General features: G+C 43.9%; 1 protein-coding gene across 1 annotated transcript in view; it reads right to left on the bottom strand.

Moving 5' to 3' along the window:
• The window catches only part of LOC126478499 (uncharacterized), a 359,047-nt gene that overhangs the window by 265,427 nt on the left and 69,140 nt on the right, over positions 1 to 24,480 (bottom strand). The window lies entirely within an intron of this gene.

Below are 24,480 nucleotides of genomic sequence, written 5' to 3'. Positions count from 1 at the left end.
ACACAACACCCAGTCGTCACGAGGCAGAGAAAATCCCTGACCCCGCTGGGAATCGAACCGGGGAACCCGGGCGTGGGAAGCGAGAACGCTACCGCACGACCACGAGCTGCGGGCAGATGCGTTAAATCTGCCCCGTGTTTTACAGTAGTAAGTCATTAGAGAAAGCCTAATTTTCTCTAACGGCTGCTTATCTTAACAAAAAAAAAAACAAAAAAAACAGCAACTTAATGCTCCATATTATCTTTTCTCTATCATCAGTGGTTCATCCATTGCATTTCGCCGTAGAGCGCTTTTTCGATAGTAACAAGCTAGATTAGATATTTTTGGAGGAAACGGTGCCAATACTGGCACCGAGCTAATTCGACAATGTTTTGTGAAAGTCACCATGGCATCAAGTCGTTGTTTCTCTTGAATGCTATGACTTGAATTGATTAGTACACATTTTTTGATACACTGATTAATGTAACAGCTTTTGTAACTGCAATTAAACAATGTGACGCATATCTTCATTATTTAATGATTTTCAGAAAAAGAGCTTACGTTCTGCAATTGATTGTCAACTCTGTATACATTCCTGACAGAATCACTTCATGCTTTCTGCTTATAACTAAGCATACACAATCCCCTTGTTGTATTAGTTACTCCTCTAATATGTCGATCCGTTTCTCTTTCAAGTCCTCATGTAGATTCTGTCCAATATGTCACTTAGAACGCTAAACAACGTAGATCAGGTCAGTCGTGAGAACAGCATGGTGTCATGAGAGTTGGATACATGCAGCAAAGAAAACGACCTGGAGTGCTACTTGCAATAAACAGTCACTATTCGTAATCTCTTTTGTCCCCGTCGTCCTGTTCGTCGCCTGCATTGTCAAATACCGTTGACGGCAGCTCTTTTTGTACAGTCAAGAAACAGGAAAGAGAGTGTCACGGATATGAGACGCGAGTTGGGGTGGCAATCATTAAAACAAAGTCGTTTTCATTGCGGCGAGATCATTTCACGAATTTTCAATCGCCAGCTATCCCCTTGGAATGCGACAGATTCTCTTGGCGTCCACGAACCTAGGAAGAAATGATCATCGTAATAATATAACAAAAGTCAGAGCTCACGTTATGAGAGATTTAAGTGTTAAATCATTTTTCCCACGCGCTTTTCGGTAGTGGAACTGTATAGTTTGAAAGTGGCTCGATGAACCGTCTGCCAGGTACTTAATTATGAATTGCAGAGCAGTGAAGTAGATGTAAATGAAGATTGCAGTAGATAAATGCCGTATAGCAAGAGCATCATTGACAGGAAGAGTCTTTATACTCTGTCAAAAACGTATCATTATTCGCATTCGTCGGTCAACTCTGGTTTTTCCGAAAAGGTTTGTGATACTTTTTTTTTTTTGGCAGAGTTGGGAGGGGGTGATAATGTTCTGACTGATTTGCTACGGCCCGCCACGATTTCCTCTCCTGTGCCAACTCGTTTATCTCCGAGCAGCTCTTACACCCAGCGTCCTAAATTTTCTGTTGGATGAATCCCAATGTTCTACAGTTTTTGTCCACTATAGCTCCGCCAAGTATCATACAGCTTATTCCCTGCTGTATTAACACGTGTCCCATCATCCTGTCCCTTCTTCTTATCAGTGTTTTACATATGTTCCTTTCCTCGCCACTTCTGTTAATCTCCTCATTCCTTATCATTACACCAGATTTTCAAAATCTTCTGTGGCGCCACATCTCAGACGCTTCTTTCTATTATTTTCTGGTGTTCTCACAGTCCATGACTCACTATCATACAATTCTGTGCTCCAAACGTGTATTCTCAGTAATGTCTCCCTCAAACTAAGGCCTAAACTTGATATTAGAAGTCTTTCAGCGATAAAATCATTACTTGCCTGCATCGCTTCTAGATTCGTCCCTCATGCGTAATTTTGCTCCCAAGCTAGTAGAATTCTTTCACTTCGTCTACGTCATGGTTGCAATTTTGGTGTTAAGTCTGTCGCTAATCTCGTTTCTGCTACTCTTCGTTAGCCTTATGTTGTTTTTCGCTTGGACTCATTCCATATTCTGTGTTAATAGAGCATTCTGTTCAACAGGTCCTGTAATACTGCAGCGGCGCGGTTACGTTCGTCCATTACCTGCACCTACCTGTGAACTCGTTGCAGCAGATCGCCGGTAGGAAAGCCGAGCAGAAACTTACCGTACTGCAACTCGCACCAGGCTGCATACAACGTACCTATTCTAAGGATCGGGAAAAGGTCTTAATTTTGAAAGAAAGGTGGAAATACTGGCAAAACTTCGTTGTATTCTGAACCTTGAGATGTACACGTTCACTGCCAAGCCCGTGCTAGTCTTAACACAGTCGTGCACAAACCCTTTCTTTCACGTTAGTAAGTTTATGGTAATGTATTTCCCGAAATCTGAACAGCTACTAAGAACGGATCGTTCTTAAATGAAAATGCTCGCCATAATCCACTCAAGTTTTTAGTCACCGATCTGCTCAATATACCACGCGGAATTACTGTCTTTTCTCGTACACAAAATTGCTTAAAAATCCGTACTTTCTAAAAAAACACAAAGAAATAAATATGCCTTCACTTCAAAACAAAAAAATGGCTCTGAGCACTATGGGACTTAACTTCTGAGGTCATCAGTCCCCTAGAACATAGAACTACTTAAACCTAACTAAACTAAGGACATCACACACATCCATGCCCAGGCAGGATTCGAACCTGCGACCGTAGCGCCAGCGCGGTTCCAGACTGTAGCCCCTAGAACCGCTCGGCCACCACGGCCAGTTCACTTAAAACACTTTTGAAACATGAAGCACAACTAAAACCAGCAAATTATAACTTCCTTCGAGCTCATACTATACATTTACGACAGTGCCATTGAAAGGCTGGGCTCCGACTACCTTAGACTGCTGTAAGAATTCTATTATCTCCAAGAGAAAAGACTCGTGAAGAATACTCCATTCGGATTGGCAGTTTTCTTTAAGACCAATACAAAAAAAAATTATTCTCCCGCGTTAATCTACGCTTTTTATGACTAACCAGTCAACAAATAACACACTTTCGAACGGTATTTTTCCCCGAAATAAATATTTAAATTCTAATATTTTGTTTATACTTTACGTTATTAAGTACTTTCATTTGCACTCAAATTAGCTTTCCTTTTACCATAAACTTACTTAACATATTATGATACAAAATTCCGCGTCGTCTGCATACACACTGTCCAGAATCGCGTTTTTTGCTACGGTCGCAGGTTCGAATCCTGCCTCGGGCATGGATGTGCGTGATGTCCTTAGATTAGTTAGGTTTAAGTAGTTCTAAGTCTAGGGGACTGATGACCTCAGATGTTAAGTCCCATGGTCCTCAGAGCCATTTGAACCATTTTTGCATTCACACTGTCTTACGACTTTCTCACACTACTTCGTACAGCGTTCATCAGTAGAACAATGGTCTACATGTTTACTTTAGACCACATTAACGCATCATTCACACTAGTAAAAGCATATACATAACTGTACAAACATAAAATAAACAATAAAGCCGGCTGGTCCTGGCGGAGGTTCGAGTCCTCCCTCGGGCATGGGTGTGTCTGTGTTTGTCTTTAGGATAATTCAACTTAAGTAGTGTGTAAGGTTAGGGACTGATGATCTTAGCAGTTAAGTCCCATAAGATTTCACACACATTTGAGCATTTTTTTGACAATAAAGCCTTCAAGAAATAAACAGAAGAATTCACGAAAACATTCTCTTGAGCTATTTCTTGAATGTCCTTGTGCACTACTGGACTCTGGTAGTCAAAATTCTTAACTACATTATAGTTCTTTCTATTGACTCTTGTCCGCTACTGCCCTCTAGCAGCAGAAAATTGGAACTACATACTCGACTTAACAGGCTTCATACCATCTGTCACTTTGCACGCATGAGTCATTCTACCGATACACAGGCTCTAGACAGGAGCGATGTAAGGTGCCACGCCTCAGTACATCCTGGTTTTTACTGAGTATAGCAATATCAACCGGGAATCTTATCATTAATATTCGTTCACTCCGAATTTTAAGTAAGCTCCTGAGCAATTCCCTTAACTTCCTCATTACTCCTTCGATTGTTATTTACCCCTGATTATTGATATATATCCAAGCGACTGTTTCAAACCACCACATCCTTCCCCTCCCCGTGCAACTAGCTGCAGATAGTGCCGTTGAACTAAGGTTGTTCATCGACGTAGGCCAAGTAGTGAACGCCGCCTTGCATTCTTTGATATGAGCAACAGCTTAAGGAAGGCACAGGAGACGTGCTGGACGGACGCGGATTCCGTGTTGCGGCTCTCGCTGCCTCTGGCGCTGTCCTTGCCCACGACGACCCCGAGCGAGGCCAGGCATTACCGGCGGCGCCGTGTAACGGGAGGTAACGTTACTCCGCTGCCACGAGCTCCTCGCGTTACGCGTTCCGCCTGCGCCTAGACCAGTGGCGGGCAAGGTCGGCGGTCAGCGCCACCTGCTGTCACGACGGCGCACGCTTCTTCAGGTCGGGAGCGCGACACGCGACCACGAGCCACAAGTGGCGTAGCGACGGACGTTGCCTGCCACACAGTAGCAGTCTTGTCGCACTACTTGAGAAGACTGTCCCTAACTGTTAACAAGATGATTAAAAAAAACTATCAAATTTCTCCAAACATTTTTGTGCATGATTCTGCGACGTTCTTCATAATTCAGATCGATTCCGTATTTCTGGATTTCCAGAAGGCTTTTGACACTGTACCACACAAGCGGCTCGTATTGAAATTGCGTGCTTATGGAATATCGTCTCAGTTATGTGACTGGATCTCTGATTTCCTGTGTGAGAGTTCTCAGTTCGTAGTAATTAACCGAGAGTCATAGAGTAAAACAGAAGTGATTTCTGGCGTTCCCCAAGGTAGTGTTACAGGCCCTTTGCTGTTCCTGATCTATATAAACGATTTGGGAGACAATATGAGCAGCCGTCTTTGGTTGTTTGCAGATGATACTGTCGTTTATCGACTAATAAACAAACTGCAAAACGATTTAGAAAAAATATCTGAATGGTGCGAAAAGTGGCAGTTGACCCTGAACAACGAAAAGTGTGAGGTCACTCACATGAGTGCTAAAAGGAACTCGTTAAACTTCGGTTACACGATAAATCAGTCTAATCTAAAAGCCGTAAATTCAACTAAACACCTAGGTATTACAATTACGAACAACTTAAACTGAATGAAAATGTTGTGGGAAAGGCGAACCAAAGACTGCGTTTTATTGGTAGGACACTTAGAAAATGTAACAGATCTACTAAGGAGACTGCCTACACTACGCTTGTCCGTCCTCTTTTAGAATACTGTTGCGCGGTGTGGGATCCTTACCAGATAGGACTGACGGAGTACATCGAAATAGTTCAAAGAATGGCAACACGTTTTGTATTATCCAGAAATATGGGAGAGAGTGTCACAGAAATGATAGAGGATTTGGGCTGGAAATTGTTAAAAGAAAGGCGTTTTTTCGTTGCGACGGAATCTTCTGACGAAATTCCAATCACCAACTTTCTCCTCCGAATACGAAAATATTTTGTTGACACCGACCTACATAGGGAGGAACGATCACCACGATAAAATAAGGGAAATCAGAGGTCGTACGGAAAGATATAGGTGGTCATTCTTTCCGCGCGCTATACGAGATTGGAATAATAGAGAATTGTGAAGGTGGTTCGATGAACTCTCTGCCAGGCACTTCAATGTGATTTGCACAGTAATCATGTAGATGTATATGTAGATGTAGAACGGTGATTAGTAATAATGCACATCCTTGGAACGGTGGAAAATCCTATCCACCAGGAAAATTTCAAGAATCATAACTTCCTCATGGCTAACGTGAAACTTAGTACTTCCCCGCTAACTGAAGAAAACATCGCAAGACAAGATCGCTGAAACAGCGTTTTATTAGATTACCAGTTTCGACAGAGTTATTCTGCCATCATCGTATATGATATTCTGACATTTGACATACCGATGCACAGTGGTCTTCACCTTAGTAGGAAGAGTATACTGATCAGTCAGGACATTGTGAGCACCGAGTTACTATCGATATAAACTCGTGTAGGCGACTGCGCCGTCACCTGGCTAGGAATGACTGCTAGTCAGACACACACGGTGCATGAAGTATCTGTGAGCGTGCTGCCCGTGTGTAGAATGGAGAAGGCGCGCAATCTATCTGAATTTGAACGATGGTAGATGGTGATGGCCCGGAGGCTCGGCACGCATATTTTGGAAGCTGCACGACTAGTCGGGAGTATCTTCAACATGTGGTGAAACCAAGGTAAAACCACGTACGGACGTCGTGGGGTTGGGTGGCCATCCCTCATTACAGAAGTCGGACGTCGTAGGCTGGGCAGACTAGTAAAATAGGGCAAGCGGCGAATTGTGGGGCAAGTAACATCAGACTTTAATGCTGGGCGGAGTACAAGTGTGTCTGAACAACACTCCTAACGCTGTCGCATTCTGGAGGACAACGGTTCAATCCCGCGTCCGGCCATCCTGATTTAGGTTTTCCGTGATTTCCCTAAATCGTTCCAGGCAAATGCCGGGATGGTTCCTTTCAAAGTGCACGGCCGGCTTCCTTCCCCGTCCTTCCCTAATCCGATGAGACCGATGATCTCGCTGTCTGGTCTCCTTCTCCAAAACAACCCAACCCCCCCCCCCCCCTAACGATGGGCCTCCGCAGCTGACAACCCATGCCCATATATGCGCCAATGTCAGCACTATGACATCGGCAGCTACGACTGGAATGGGCACCTGACCAGCGGCACTGGGCGTTGGCGCAGTGGGAGAGCGCTGTATGGTCTGACGAATCCCAATACCTTCTTCATGATTACGACGGGAGAGCGCGAATTCGTCTTCTTCCAGGGGAACAACTCCGTGACACCTGTACAGCCGTGCGGAGACAAACTGCAGGTGGCTCCATGGATCCATTGCTCGGCAAAATCGATTGTTCCAGTGGAGTTCTTGCAAGGCACCATGACGGCCAGGGAGTATCATACGCTGGTTGCAGACCACGTACACCCATTCATGACGATCACGTTTCCCGACGGCAGTAGCATTTTTCAACAAGATAATGCGCCATGTCACAAGGCCAGAAGTGTGATGGAGTACGTCGAGGAACAGAGTGGAGAGTTCCAATTGATGTGCTGTACTCTTTCGCCCTCAACTATTCTCAACTTGCCAGATTTGAACCCAGCTAAACACTTCTAGGCGCTTCAGTCTGGGACCGCGCTACCGCTACGGTAGCCCCCCACCCCCACCCCCACCCCTACTCGGAATTTACAGAAATTAGGTGACTTATGTGGTCGATGTAGTGAAAATTCCCTCCAGTGAACTATCAAGGCCTGATTGCTTAAATCCCACAACGAGTCGCAGCTGTTATACGGGTCAAAGGTGGACATATCGACTATTAGGTAAGTGGTCATAATGTTCTGGCTGATCGGCGTGTATGGCGTGTGAAATAATTTGCGACACTGGCGGATAATACGTTGTAAAAATTTTGAAGCGTAAGAGTCGAAGATGACAACTTAGCTCTTTCGAAACTGGTCATCAGATAAAATGCATTTTAAGCAATTGTGGCTTGCGAAGTTTTCTTCGGTTATCATAAACTGCAGATCACCCCCAGACTGAACTTGAGAGGAATATATTCTCGGAATTTATTTATTTAGCCTACAGCGGAATTGGGTGTGAAATCTTATAGGACTTAACTGCTAATGTCATCAGTCGCTAAGCTTGCACACTACTTAACCTAAATTATACTAAGGACAAGCAGATACACCCATGCCCGACGGGGGACTCGAACCTCCACCGGGACCGGCGATCCATGGATGCAGTGCCTTAGACCACAGCGGAATTCTCTGTAGTGTTATGCATTATGCTGGACGTATGAGAAGAAGGTATAAAAGAAAAATATGAAACATAAGTGTGCTAGTACACTGATAAACCAAAACATTACGTTATTTTAATAGCGTGTTGCTCCAGATTGGGAGCGCAATACATCAGCGATTCTGCGTGATATGGATTCGAAAAGATTTTCACACGTTCCACAAAGTACGTCTACTCATAGGTCTCGCAGTTCCCATAAATTATGGGTCCGTGCTTTGTGGGCCTCAAGCTGGCGAGGCGACGGATAACGTCCCAGATGAGCTCCGTCGAATTCGATTCATGCAAATTTGGTGGCTAAGACGTCAAGCGAATTTAATATAAGAGTCAACAAAAAAAAACCGTTCGAAGGCTGTACGGCCCAGAATCAGTACGGCGATCAGGCAGAATCACCGTGAGCATTGACGCAATCACCCCACTGACTCACTAGGTAGAAGACACTCATTTCGTAAAACACTGTGAGTCTGATGATATCTGTAACTGCCTGCCGCAAATTCTCGTCCGACAGGAATGGTGGACCTTTCAGGGTGTTTCAAGGGACCGAAGGTGTGATAATAGCATGGGGAGAGATCAGGGTTACTTGGTAGCTGCCCGAGTGACTCCCATTTGAGTTAGTCTAACTACCGCGTTACGACATTTGCGAGATGGGTACGTGCGTTATCGTGAAGCAGAATCACTACTCACAAGAGTGGTTTCTGACAGACATGTTGCCCCATGCACATTCTTAATCCTCCGATGAATGTCTATCGGTGTTCGTCCTTCGGCAGCCAAGAAAAGACTAACAGCACACTGGCCCTGCTTGGATGCATTTGGTAATAACGTCGCCATAGTTCACGTTTCTGCATTTACCACACGCACGTCGTAAGGAAACGAATGCCACGCTAAACCATTGCTTACATGTCGGCGCTCATATATCCGCAACGGAGTCGCTCCACGTAGCATTTACGCTGCAGTAACGCCCTCAAACGGAAACTTATTGATATCCCCTTGTATCACGCTCCTCAAACCACCGTAGTAGCCGGTCGGAGTGGCCGAGCGGTTCTAGGCGCTACAGTCTGGAACTGCGCGACCGCTTCGTCGCAGGTTCGAATCCTGCCTCGGGCATGGATGTGTGTGATGTCCTTAGGTTAGTTAGGTTAAAGTAGTTCTACGTTCTAGGGGACTGATGACCTCAGAAGTTAAGTCCCATAGTGCTCAGAGCCATTTGAACGATTTTTGAACCACCGTAGTGCGATTGTGGCTAGTTCTCATACTGCAGATGCCATTGCCGTTGGGGAAGATACCAAGCTTGAAAGGGTGTAATAATGTTCGCAATGCCCCAGTTATCACTGTACCTTCGACTACTAGCACACGTGTCCTGTAAGCCCGGATGAATGTTCCCCATACCATAATACTGCCCCCCATAGGACTGAATGACGGCGTATCTGTACACGATGTGTCAGGAAATGTGTGTCATCCTACCAGGCGACACTTTTCCATTGATCTACGGTTCAATCTGAGTCACCCCTTGCCCACTGTAATCGTAATTGACGATGTTGTTGAACTAGCATGGAACACGTTACGGGCCAACTGCTCCGAAACCTCATGAAAAATAAAAAGCGCTAGATGTAATCTGAAACACTCTTGCCTGCGACAGCAACGTACTCTGGCATCGGATCTGCCACAGATCTGCTGGCCGGTGTGGCCGAGCGGTTCTAGGCGCTACAGTCCGGAACCGCGCGACCGCTACGGTCGCAGGTTCGAATCCTGCCTCGGGCATGGCTATTTGTGATGTCCTTAGGTTTAAGTAGTTCTATGTTCTAGGGGACTGATGACCTCCGGAGTTAAGTACAATAGTGCTCAGAACCATTTGCCACAGATCTCAGCCTAATCTGGTTTACAGAGTGGGCATGCCTGCGACCTCCACGTTCTGTAGTGGAGCACATATCCGCAAGACAGTACAACGTGAACAACCGACCAGCTTCGCCCTTTGCGAGATGTTCCTCTCAAAACGCCGGGCTATATCAATCTGCCATCTGTCAAGGTCGGCTATGTCATTGGGTTTCCCATTTGCCGCCCGTAAAGTCACTAGAATAACTTCCCAGTCATCTCTCCTTCGTTTATAAATTTTCCATATCACTTCATATGGCTGCAAACGCCATCTTGCGTTAGACATTGATCATAATGTTTTGGTTTATCGCCATATGTGGTCTATATGGTGAAGTAGTTTAAGAGAGAAACAGTTATATTAAATTTTAGTTTCTCAAACCAGCCTTGCAGCATCAACGGTCGCTTATTAAGGCCTTCGTATTGCCTGTAAATGATGGTCTACTACACCCTCCCCCCCCTCCCCCTCCCGCATGGCGTCTTGGATAATCTATTGTGTGTTACCTTACTGTGTGTTGCCGTATCTGCAACATGGGCTGGGTACTTACAAACGCTATAATATGTTGTTGTTGTTGTTGTGGTCTTCAGTCCTGAGACTGGTTTGATGCAGCTCTCCATGCTACTCTATCCTGTGCCAGCTTTTTGATCTCCCAGTACCTACTGCAACCTACATCCTTCTGAATCTGCTTAGTGTATTCATCTCTTGGTCTCCCTCTACGATTTTTACCCTCCACGCTGCCCTCCAATACTAAATTGGTGATCCCTTGATGCCTCAGAACATGTCCTACCAACCGATCCCTTCTTCTGGTCAAGTTGTGCCACAAACTTCTCTTCTCCCCAATCCTATTCAATACTTCCTCATTAGTTATGTGATCTACCCATCTAATCTTCAGCATTCTTCTGTAGCACCACATTTCGAAAGCTTCTATTCTCTTCTTATCCAAACTATTTATCGTCCATGTTTCACTTCCATACATGGCTACACTCCATACAAATACTTTCAGAAATGACTTCCTGACACTTAAATCAATACTGGATGTTAACAAATTTCTCTTCTTCAGAAACGCTTTCCTTGCCATTGCCAGCCTACATTTTATATCCTCTCTACTTCGACCGTCATCAGTTATTTTGCTCCCCAAATAGCAAAACTCCTTTACAACTTTAAGTGCCTCATTTCCTAATCTAATTCCCTCAGCATCACCCGACTTAATTAGACTACATTCCATTATCCTTGTTTTGCTTTTGTTGATGTTCATCTTATATCCTCCTTTCAAGACACTGTCCATTCCATTCAACTGCTCTTCCAAGTCCTTTGCTGTCTCTGACAGAATTACAATGTCATCGGCGAACCTCAAAGTTTTTATTTCTTCTCCATGGACTTTAACACCTACTCCGAATTTTTCTTTTGTTTCCTTTACTGCTTGCTCAATATACAGATTGAACAACATCGGGGAGAGGCTACAACCCTGTCTTACGCCCTTCCCAACCACTGCTTCCCTTTCATGTCCCTCGACTCTTATAACTGCCATCTGGTTTCTGTACAAATTGTAAATAGCCTTTCGCTCCCAGTATTTTACCCCTGACACCTTTAGAATTTGAAAGAGAGTATTCCAATCAACATTGTCAAAAGCTTTCTCTAAGTCTACAAATGCTAGAAACGTAGGTTTGCCTTTCCTTAATCTTTCTTCTAAGATAAGTCGTAAGGTCAGTATTGCCCCACGTGTTCCAGTGTTTCTACGGAATAATATGTACGAATTCTATTATCTGTCATCCACCTAAGTTGAGGTTAATCAAAGCCTGCTTGTTTAATGCGTGTGTTTAGGTGCTTCCTGGACCTACACCTACTCCCATTTATGGCGTGTATCAGATCCTCCATAAAGATGTACTACAGCAACTTTTATTGCTGGTTGTTTGGGTTTTTTACGCTGGGACATAGCAGATGGGGATATAGTCATGTAGGGGAACCTCGGATTTGTCGAGTATTTCCTCATGTAACCAAGCTTCCTGTCTTTTCTTCTTCTTCTTCTTCTTCTTCTTCTTCTTCTTCTTCGAGTACGCATGGAGCGATGTTGTTTAGAGTTGGAAGCCAGTACTCTCGTTACGGTTTTAGAAAGCTTGTAATCGTACTGGTTCTTGTATTGAGTTGGGTGCTGAGCTTCCTAGTATGATTGCTGTTTATCCACGTAGGAGGAAAATATTCTAAAACGTGGAACTACGAAGACATTCCGTCATTTTTCAGCTATGCAACCAGGATATCTTTAGTCTTGATGATTAGTCATAATGCGAGCCCGTAAATTGATAGAACACCATTTCCGCTAGAAAAAGTCAAGAACTGTAGCTACCACGTTGCTGATGTGGAACTTTGTGCCCCGCCTTACAATTAGCATAATCACTTCTCATGAGCAAAACAGTACTGATTATACAAGTCACCACAATTTTCGCAAGTACCTTTCTGGGCATTCTTTTAATACGTTTATTTATAAAAATGTATGCAGGGACTCATTCTTCAGCGAATATCGAAAAGATCATTCGCTACGATAGTGACGCTCTCACTTAGCTGTTATAGTTCTGTTACATTGAGAATTTCAGCTTTTGGAAGCATAATACGTATCGTACTCGGGACATCATAACAAATGCTTTACTTTTTACATATATGAAACTAACAAAATTATTAGTTGCTTTTCACTTTCAGTGACAATGGCCCCACAGTTGTACAGACCGTTTTCTTAATTACATAATTGTCTTTAATAACGCAATAACTCGAAATCGTTACAGTCGCTATTATGAATTACTGAGTCCATTCAATGCTTGCTGCAATCGCTTTTCTCAAAAACTTGGAGAAGAAGAACTTTGTAACAGCAGCGGTAAAGACGGAAACAATGAAGCAATAATAAGCTGCAGCAAGGGACCGCAGATGACCGTCTGTATACATTTAAAAAAATCTGCCATCTGTATGTAGACGGAGGTTAACAATTCGGCGACTTGGTACAGCGAATATTAATTTACATTACAGGAAGGGAGACAGCAGGCTTTGAGCAGCGAAACTGAAATAAACGGGCAGATTCGATTACAGCCTTAATTAGTTACGATTGTTTGAATGTAACTCATAGTGAATATCTTTTAATTTTTAAGATGGGGGATTGCGAACTTCATTTCTTTCCAAGCAGCTCTTGAATATATCTCGTCAGTACCCGATTAGGAGGATAATGGAAGATCATTGAGAGTAGCACAGCGACTAAATGGCAGATTGTTTACTTCACCCGAGGACATTGCAGACTTACCTGCACGAGTCCTATTTAAGTTTTCTGCCGGTATACTGTCTTGTTAAGCATTTAAAAATTCGCAGTAGATACTGACACCTTTATTAAGGGAGCAAGACCTAAAAGTAAATGAAATTCGTAGTGTCTGACCATTAAATTTCAAGAGAAAAAATTATCTTCATTGAGCAGAGAAGCTTTTTCCGGTTAAGAGCCTCTGAAGAGATTAATAAGGTAAATTACAGGGTGTCGCACTAAATGATCCAACATTTGTTTCAGTAACAAAATATTTCCATTCTGGAAACATCTCCCAGGCTGTGGCTAAGCCATGTCTCCGCAACATCCTTTCTTTCAGGAGTGCTAGTTCTGCAAGGTTCGCAGGAGAGCTTCTGTATAGTTTGGAAGGTAGGAGACGAGGTACTGGCAGAAGTAAAGCTGTGAGGACGGGACGTGAGTCGTGCTTGGGTAGCTCAGTTGGTAGAGCACTTGCCAGCGAACGGCAAAGGTCCCGAGTTCGAGTCTCGGTCCGGCACACAGTTTTAATCTGCCAGGAAGTTTCAACAAAATATTTCTTTCAGTCGAAATACAACCTGTAAACAACGTACCTGAAGATTATAAATTTCATCTTATAACCTGCTCAGTATGATCACCATCGCGTCTACCAACACCTTCAACAGGAACTCCTACGTTCTGAATTACTGGGCGACACATATCGCGGTTACCTAGTTGCGCGCCTCAGTTATCAGCAGTCTCAATTCCATTAACGTACGATGATGCTTAGGGAAAATATTTCCGTTTTGGAATCGCCAAAGACAGAAATCAGACGGTTTCAAACTACCACTTTTCCGAGGGCAGTTTTGTCCACATGCGAAACGATTAGGAAATTGGTCTGAAATGACATTTGACTTAAAAATATGATGCATGAAATCTAAGACAACATTAGTTGTGTATGGTTTGACTCTGCTGCATGAACCAATGGTTTTTTGATCGAAATTCTTTTCCAAGAAGCTGAGCATCAAAATTATTACGTAGCATGTTTTGATAACACTCATTGTTCACTGTATATTCAAAAAATGAAGGCCCTATTATCCGATGACTTGAGGTGGCGTGATGTACCTTTTCATTAAGCATGTTTGGATTCTCGGAAGCCCAAAAGCGCACATTTTGTTTATTAACAACGTCATCAAGATGAAAGTACGCCTCACCTGAAAACCAAACATTGTGCAACAATTAGCCTTCTTTCACAGCCCATTCAGCGACGGTCATTCTTCGATGTTTGTTGTCCGTCGTGTAATTAAGCAACACTGTTATTTAGTACGGATAAAAATGCAAATTCGCTCTACAGATCGTCTACAAATCGCAACCCGTGCCGCTGTTTTCCTTATTGGTCTTCTCGGTCTTCACAGTAATGCTGCTCTGACAGCTTCGACAGTCTGTGAACGGCGAACATTGGCAGCTCGTTCGCATTTCCTCTCAAACACTGAACCACCGCTATTAAATGTTCTGTAAAACCGACTTATTGTATTAAATGAGGGCTACGATTGAGTTTTAAAATTTGCTTGAAAACGTCTTTGTGACAGCAGCCATTTTTCGTTTCATGAAAAAATAACACAGTTTTAATGCGTTGTTCAGTAGACAGTCTTCCTATGTCACCCATCTTGGAACGATACAAAAAAATAAGTGCACGCGGAAATAAAAGAAACTACACACAATAACAACTGATAACCGAAAAAACTAATTACAAAACAAATGTTGGATCATATCGTGCGCCACCCTGTATTTGAGAGCCGGCCGCAGTGGCCGAGCGGTTCTAGGCGCTTCAGTCTGAAAACGCGAGCCCGCTACGGTCGCAAGCTCGAATCCTGCCTCGGGCATGGATGTGTGAGATGTCCTTAGGTTAGTTAGATTTAGGTTGTCTTAACGTCTAGGGGACTGATAACCTCAGCTGTTAAGTCCCATAGCGCTCAGAGCCATTTGAACCATTTTGTATTTGAGACGAGCAGTATGTTGTGTGACTTGTAGACAGCAAAGTTGCATCTTTGATGTATTTTCCCAGCGTCTTGCGGTCGCCGTTAGTCGTAAGGGAGCAGAGAAGATAAGGTATAACGTCCCGTCGACATCGACGTTATTAGAGAGGGAGCAAAATCTCGGAGTGTTTCAAGGATTGCGTAGGAAATTTGGCCGTTCCCTCTGAAAGGAAGTTGCCTGAAGTGATTTAAGGATATCACGGAAAACTTAAATCTGGATGGGCGGACGCAGATTTGAACTCTTGTCCTCCCGAAGGCGAGAGCAGTGTGTTAACCGCTGCGCAGTCTCGCTGTTAGTTATATGTCAGTGTGGATAGAGCAACCTCGGATATCGCGGTTGTTCGTAACAGAGAAATTTCTTGGAAGAATGATCGTCCTGAAATGACCATCCCAAAAAATGGGTCAAATGGCTTTGAGCATTATGGGACTTACTTCTTAGGTCATAAGTCCCCTAGACTTAGAACTACTTAAACCTAACTAACCTAAGGACATCTCACACATCCATACCCGAGGCAGGATTCGAAGCTGCGACCGTAGCGTTCGCGCGGTTGGAGACTGAAGTGCCTAGAATCGCTTGGCCACTTCGGCCGGCCTGACCATTCCAACCATCACTTGATTCATCTGTAGTGATTTAGGACAACGGCAGAAAATCGTAACCCTTTTGGTGTATTTGTCCCCTGTAATGGACGTTTTTATTTTCAGTCGATATACGCATTGTAAAAGCTTTGTAAGGCACTGGGCATATCGTACTATGCAGATGACGTTCAACGAGTCTGCATTCTAGTGTCATTTTTTCACCAATGTTTGAAGTTCCAAGGCATGCACAAAGTGTCGGTCATGCAATGATTATGATGCAATGATTGTGGCTGAGTGTGGCTCCTTAGCCTTTTAGAGTTGTATACTTTTTTCTCCGAAGTGTTCAACAAAGTTCTGGAAGTTTCCCTTTTGAAAGAAGTTTCCATAATTTCAAAACTAATTATAATCTTAAAAAGAGCTGTCATGACAAAGTTTCAAAACACTGTCAATGACAGTGTATAAAGTGTCTATAGTAATCCTTATTTGCCGGCCGCAGTGGCCATGCGGTTCTAGGCGCTTCAGTCTGGGACCGCGCGACCGCTACGGTCGCAGGTTCGACTCCTGCCTCGGGCATGGATGTGTGTGATGTCCTTAGGTTAGTTAGGTTTAATTAGTTCTAAGTTCTAGGGGACTGATGACCTCAGAAGTTAAGTCCCATAGTGCTCAGAGCCATGTGAACCATTTGAATCCTTATTTCTGGTTTCCTACGACAATTCACCTTTTGTTTGTGTAGTGGTTTTAAGTGTTTACTCTCATTCTTGCAATGGTTTATTGTTAGCAATTACTTGGAACTGAAAAACTCGGTGTCGAAGAGATTTTTAGTAATTCTGGAACATGGTGATATCTCTGGTATTGAAGAACTTGAAGACAATAACAGTTTTTCTTCAGAGCTTGACAACAATGATAACTTTTCCTGAAAAATGATGATTTCGGGGAAGATTTAAATGAAGGTAATCATAACGGCGAGCCTGATTTTGATGCACTTTCTATTCATATTTTGGAAGAACATAATTCTGTCTGCAGTATTCGAAAGAATGCTCTGTTGTAGAAGCACACTGCAGAATCGTGGATTATGGCACGACAACGGACTGTAAAGAAGAAAGGTATACCTTCAAGTGAAGAACCCCACTATACAGTATGTGCTTGCAAAGCGTAGAAATAAATCGATACTGGTAGAGGAGATTAGATATGATTCTGTGAATCATTTTTACCTCGCAGAAATTGCCATCTAGATGCAAAAACGTATGGTGCAAAGCTAAAACACACAAAAAGTGTCACCAGCATTGTTTCACTTTTGTAAGACTTTATCTAATAAATTTTCATAACTATTTTACATGCACATTATTTAAATGTTCTGTCCCTTTAAAAAGAGATGTCACAATAATTTTAGATATGAAAAGAACAGAATAAAAAATTCTGAAAACTGTGAAAAATATACCTTTAAGTCCCAGTGCCCTTTGTAGTGGACGATCTGTAACTTGGATAGTCCAAAATGTTCCCAGGAGGAAAAAAGAATGAGTGAAAGGGTTAAGTAGGACAGCCGTACTGAGCCTGACTCGTATCTTTCTTAATACATTTTAGATATTCCAAGCAAGCACGCTGCGTTTGACTCAAGGTGAGAGCTTTATGTTGAACGAATGCTCCTAGTCTCCACATGCGGCAGAGACTGCACGAGTGAGTGACGTGGTCGGACACGGCCAAGCGGCCAGCTGTGTTGAGACGGCTGCGAGCGGCAGTTGAGCCCGGTGCCACGGGCCAGCGGCGCAGACAGCTGGGCCTCTTTAATATTAATACCGCGGCCGGCAGCGATTTTATTTGCGTCAGTGCTCCGTCCGCGCTCCCGCTTGACGTCCAGGCGTCCATGACATTATGGGGCCTCTCAGCCGCGCGGTGGGCCGCGGCGGGTCAACAACAAACTGCCGCGTTAGCTGCAAAGTGTCGGCCAAACAGCTATCCACCGGCTGAGGCTGGCAGTCACGACAGGTCGGAAATTTGAATCCTTAAACGTGTGAGAACCACATTCCAACCATCTCTGCCGCATACAACGGAACACTTCATTCTTCTACCTGTTAGACTCGAAAAAACGGTCTTTAGTAATAATGACTATTAGACCCCCTGCCATGACAGTTACGTCGCTTGCAATCGTGCATCGTCACTCCGGTCTGGAGAACCACACTAAAGCTAACACAACGCAGCACTGCACATTTCTGAACCTGATCTTCGGTCAGACACTGAAGTGAGGCATTATTTTCGCGGAGGTGTTGACTGCGATAGATCACTTTCATCTGGAATGCAACTCTGACAAAGCAACTCTCCAATAAAACACGTTGGTGAAACAACTATTGTTTCACAAAACTAAAACGTGGTTCAGAGAATGGAAAAGAAACTATTCGAAGAAACGACTAATAACGTTAATAAATGCGCTCTATGAGTGTCTCACTGGAGAAAAAAAAAACTCGAGGTTATACGAAGCGACAGTACGGGACATGTATGGACAGGCTGAGCGTTCTCCTTGCACCCCATTAACAACTGCTAAGACAACCCGTCGGACAGGTATCACGCCCACTTTGTCGTTCATTGTCAAGCCGCGGTGGCATTCAGATTCAGATCCAGGACTGCAAAACATCTACTCAAGCTCACCAGCAGGTTCCAGCCGTCCGTCTACCAAAAGGTAGACTGTAGTACAACATCCCGTCCACACAAATGCCGTTAGAGATGGAGTACAAGCTCGGATTGACTGTCTGGGATCAGAAAAATACAGTGAAAGGAACTGCCGCTACATCCATCTTAACAAACATGAGGAAATCACCGAGGATCTGCATCACGATGTAGGTGAAGGATTTGAACTCTGTGACTAAATCACTACTGTACATCGCCCAGGCCGTCCATCGAGGCGTCGTGGAATAAAGGTGGCAAGTGCATCCAGCTCAAACATTGTAGCTGAACTGTTCTGTGGACAATCACTGGAACTCACCTAGGACTGTCACAGAAACTGATGTTGCTCTTCTATTACAATCGCTTTATCTGAGAAAACGACTGATCCTTTGTGATTCGGTCTTCGGATTAAATAGCTATAAAAACCTCTCTGCTCGCAGGAATTGACGGAAACAATGCAGACGATCCGGTTACGACGATCTGCAGGCTACGTAGCATAGTCCCTTGGCTTGATGTTGCCTAGAAAGTATTCAGGAGTTATCATAAACAGATACTTCCATTCCATATACAGATATCGTACACCCGTCCTTCCTTTAAAGTTCAGAAGTGTGTGTGTGTGTGTGTGTGTGTGTGTGTGTGTGTGTGTGTGTGTGTGTGTGTGTACTACTCTGAATACTACATTTTATTTGGGAAATGTGTTTGTATGATTCATGAAGTGTTGTTGCAAACAGTGTTTTGTTGCACAGTATCGTGTAAATTATTCCTTCAAAACTCTTTCCTGGAACGAAAGCTGTCTATGAACAGATTTTTTTCCCTCGCTCCATGATAGACGACAAAGAAAGTTGGACGATAACGCACTGCACTTTTTTAATCGTAGACCGCATCGTGTACGCTACTTCCCCTTCTGAACAACCTCTGACAATGAAACTTTCAACGACCTCGCAACTTCTAATCGATTATTCGCATCGTCGACATACAACGTACTATAGCGATGTAGCGATCCAGCCCAGCGGCAAGTACTTTAAGGTGCAGTTTGCTCCGAGGCCGGCAGGTATTGACTGCGAACAACAGTGACAGCACAAGGGATTTCAATAGCCTTAGCAAGAAATAATTTACAAATTCTGGTTCGGCAGGGGGAAGTGATATTACAATCTGTACCAAGACTAAACTAGGTTATTTACATTCTCAAGGAGACTTTTCGAGAATGCTAAACGCCGCCTTAAGGGTAAAAAACATGTGGAATATCGGGCGGGACGCATTTATGATCAGTCGCCCAGCTATTCTGGTTCTGCAGGTTATTATGAGGGCCCTGCAGCGAAATTGAGTTAATGGGACACAAGCAGTTACTATTAAAAAAAAAGAGAGAGAGAGAGAGAGAGAGCGACCAAAAGTAGTTGGTGCGTCAATCTTAGTTAAGTGATGATCGAAAGAGATCTATCCACTGCAATGATTGTGTCTGACGCAACAATAAGGCCGTTCATATTCTCTATGACAAAGATGACTGAATGGAAAGGAAGGCCGTAGACAGTCTGAGTACTAATAACAATGACGTAGAGCATACGCTCATTCTTGTCATTATTACTAACCTTTGACAACGGCAGGTATCATTCTGATCTGTTTAAGAATGCAGATGATTCAATCTGTGAGCAAACACTGCTGACATAAAACGTTTGCTAGGCGCTTCTCCACATCTTTAATATACCAGAAGTTTTGAAACCACAATAGCTTATGTAGTATTATACTTTGTTTTGTGACTTGCTTCGTTTCAAGGATCATCATGTGGCGTACTGTGCTAGACGCTTTGTAGACAATACCTGGTTGGTATGCGACCGTATCTGGAAGTGTCTGTTATTGACTTACAGCTAAGCATACTTTCATTCATGCGTTCCAGTTACGTGTTTGGACATTACAGCTCTCCACCTACATATTGGATCAAATGGCTCTGAACACTACGCGACTTAACTTCTGAGGTCATCAGTCGCCTAGACCTTAGAACTAATTAAACCTAACTAACCTAAGGACATCACACACATCCATGCCCAAGGCAAGATTCGAACCTGCGATCGCAGCGGTTACACGACAAATCACACAAATCTAAATGCTGCAAATTCAGCTGAATGCTTAAGAATTACACTTGCGAAGTTCAAAGGACAGCTCATTTTGTATTATAGCAAGATATGGGAGATGATGATGTTTAGTTTGTGGGGCACTCAACTGCGCGGTCGTCAGAGCCCGTACAAGGTTCCAATGTCTACACGGTCCATTTTCTTCTCACAATTCAATCTAGTCACTCTCACAAATGATGATGAGGACAACACAAACACCCAGTCCCTGGGCAGAGAAAATCCCCTACCCGGCTGGGAATCGAAACCCGGACCCCGTGATCCAGAGGCAACAATGCTACCCCTAGACCACGAACTGCGGACAGATATTGGAGAGAGTGATACGGACATGACACGTGAATTGGAGTGGAAGTCATTAAAACAAACGTGTTTCCTGTTGCTGCAGGATCTTCTCGTGAAATTTCAATCACTAACTTTTTCCTTCGACTGAGAAAATGTTCTGTCGGGCCCACTTGCATAGAGAGAAGTGATTGTCGTGTTAAAATAAGAGAAATCAGAGCTTGCGCAGAAAGATTTAAGTGCACGCTCTTCCCGCACGACGTTCAAGACTGGAACATTGGAGAAATAGGTCGAATGTGGTTCAATAAACAGTCTGCCAGGCACTTAACAGTGAATTGCAGAGAAATCACGTAGATGTTGATGCAGCTGATCACATGACCGGTGTGGTGTCACCGCCAGACACCACACTTGCTAGGTGGAAGCCTTTAAATCGGCCGCGGTCCGCTAGTATACGTCTGACCCGCGTGTCGCCACTGTCAGTGATTGCAGACCGAGCGCCGCCACACGGCAGGTCTAGAGAGACGTCCTAGCACTCGCCCCAGTTGTACAGCCGACTTTGCCAGAGATGGATCACTGACAAATACGCTCTCATTTGCCGAGACGATAGTTAGCATAGCCTTCCGCTACGTCATTTGCTACGACCTAGCAAGGCGCCATTACCAGTTTATATTGAGATTGTAATTAATGTATCAACAAGAGCGATGTTCTCCAATTATGGATTAAAGTTAAGTATTCCAAGAGCTCCCTACTTTATTTATTAGACTCAACTCCTTTAACTGTTCCAGACCTCACGCCAGCCTGCGTGAGCTTAAACGCGTGCATTTCGGCCTCCTCTAGCAACACGGTGTTGGCGCTTCTGCCAACACATCAACCGGAAAGAGCGTTTTAGGCAACTTCGTCTATTGGTAAGTACGAAATATTTTCTCAACTGTTTACCGGACCGTCTTATAACACAGCTGAATACTTGTGATTGAAGTGGTTGTCTTATTTATCTGGAATACCTCTCAATCACGGAAATCTAAATGACGCGTAATTTTTCGAAGTCGGAAGCATGTAGCACAAAGCCATGTAAACTTCATAATCTCATCACGGAAATGTTCAATTTCAACGACGAATACGCAGTCGATTTGTTGACGACGTGAACGCCAAACGTCGAGAATGTTCTGATTGCTGCGTAGATCTTTCAGGCTATCACATCATACTGCCGAATGTTTCGCATAACAGTTAATTTTTTAAAAAATGTACAATTGTGTGTGAAATCTTATGGGACTTAACTGCTAAGGTCATCAGTCCCTAAGCTTACACACTACTTAACCTAAATTATCCTAAGGACAAACACACACACACCCATGCCCGAGGGAGGACTCGAACCTCCGCCGGGACAAGCCACACAGTCCATGACTGCAGCGCCAAAGACCTCTCGGCTAATCCCGCGCGGCAGCAAGCTGAAGTCTACGGAAGAGAGGCAGCTGCAGTCAGAACAGTGACTGACACGATAATAGAGCCACTGTATAAAACAATGTCGGACACTTCGATCTAATTCCCCTGACCTGGTACTTAGTAATGTACCGGGTGATCAAAAAGTCAGCATAAATTTGAAAACTGAATAAATTACGGAATAATGTTGATAGAGAGGTACAAATTGACAAAAAAATGGTTCAAATGGCTCTGAGCACTATGGGACTTAACATCTGTGGTCATCAGTCCCCTAGAACTTAGAACTACTTAAACCTAACTAACCTAAGGACATCACACACATCCATGCCCGAGGCAGCATTCGAACCTGCGACCGTAGCAGTCGCGCGGTTCCGGACTGAGCGCCTTAACCGCGAGACCACCGCGGCCGGCTACAAATTGACACACATGCTTGGAATGACATGGGGTTTTACTAAAACCAAAAAAATACAAACGTTCAACAAATGTCCGACAGCAATAATTGGCATAACAAAGTAAGACAAAGCAAAGATGATGTCATTTACAGGAAATGCTCAATATGTCCACCATCATTCCTCAACAACAGCTGTAGTCGAGGAATAATGTTGTGAACAGCACTATAAAGCATGTCCCGAGTTATGGTGAGGCATTGGCGTCGGATGTCATCTTTCAGCATCCCTAGAGATGTCGGTAGATCACGATACACTTGCGACTTCAGGTAACCCCAAAGCCAATAATTGCACGGACTGAGGTCTAGGGACCTGAGAGGCCAAGCATGACGAAAGTGGCGGCTGAGCAAACGATCATCACGAAACGACGCGCGAAAGAGATCTTTCACGCGTCTGGCATTTTTTTTTTTGTTCTAATAAAACCCCATGTCATTCCAAGCATGTGTGTCATTTTTTACCTCTATATCTACAGTATTCCGTGGTTTATTAAGTTTTCAAATTTATACTGAATTTTTGATCACCCGGTATATGGCCCATATGACTTGTATAATACCAGAATATAATATCCATCGCCCTTTGAAAATGTGTTCGGTGCCACCAGGCAGTAGGTCTAATGTGTACATACAGAGGTACTGCAGTTTTAGTAATTCACGCCGGCCGGTGTGGCCGAGCGGTTCTAGGCGCTTCAAATGGTTCAAATGGCTCTGAGCACTATGGGACTTAACTGCTGAGGTCATTAGTCCCCTAGAACTTAGAACTACTTAAACCTAACTAACCTAAGGACATCACACACATCCATGCCCGAGGCAGGATTCGAACCTGCGACCGTAGCGGGCGCTAGGCGCTTCAGTCTGGACCCGCGCGACTGCTAGGGTCGCAGGTTCGAATCCTGCCTCGGGCATGGATGTGTGTGATGTCCTTAGGTTAGTTAGGTTTAAGTAGTTGGTTATTGGTTGTTGGTTGTTTTTGGGGAAGGAGACCAGACAGCGTGGTCATCGGTCTCATCGAATTAGGGAAGGATGGGGAAGGAAGTCGGCCGTGCCCTTTCAGAGGAACCATCCCGGCATTTGCCTGGACTGATTTAGGGAAATCACGTTTAAGTAGTTCTTAGTTCTAGGGGACTGACGACCTCGGATGTTAAGTCCCATAGTTCTCAGAGCCATTTGAACCATTTTTTAGTAATTCACTTGTCGCGGTCATCGTCTATCAGATGGCTGTTAGGAAGCCCATCTGCGCCCCAGCTGTCTGGCTCTGCAGGCAGTAACTGTGCCGAGTTTAAAGGCGAACAGTGACCGCAACAATCATTCTAGGGTATAATCATACCCCATAACAGTACCGTATTTTACGAACTATAAGGCGCACCTCAATTCTTACACAATTTTTGAAGAAAATAACATTTTTACCATTTTATTATTATATTGTAAAGGTAGAATAGGAAAAAAAATTTAGTTTATAAAACCGAACTGACGTTAAAACCCCTTAAAATCTTCATCTTCTAGTTTTGACCATTTTGCATTCAATTCTCTAATTGCACATTTGGTCCTCCTCATTTTTTTTCAGTTCTGCCTACTAGCCCACCAATCACGAATGGTTTTTTTTTTTTCTGTCGTGGAGGGCCAAAATGGCGCTCAGCCTCTCTGCTTCCATGTTCTTCTCCATAAGCTATTACTTTCAGTTTCTAGCCCGCATCATATGAATTACTTTTATTTTTTTCTATTACGAAATTAGCTGCTGACAAAAATATTGTACTGTTACCGATAACACAAATCACTTTCAGTTCAAGTTCACTGGCACCGTGGAATGCAATGACGCCACATTGGCTAGACAGTGTTTTGGGTTTGTGATGGCGGTAAGGGGGGGGGGGGGGGGGGAAGGGGAGGCAGACTGTGTTAGGA

This window comes from Schistocerca serialis, chromosome 1 (assembly GCF_023864345.2).
Source record: "Schistocerca serialis cubense isolate TAMUIC-IGC-003099 chromosome 1, iqSchSeri2.2, whole genome shotgun sequence".
In the NCBI taxonomy this organism is placed as follows: Eukaryota; Metazoa; Arthropoda; class Insecta; order Orthoptera; family Acrididae; genus Schistocerca; species Schistocerca serialis.
The sequence above is the reverse complement of the archived record's forward strand: the minus strand, read 5'-3'. Positions and strand labels throughout refer to the sequence as shown.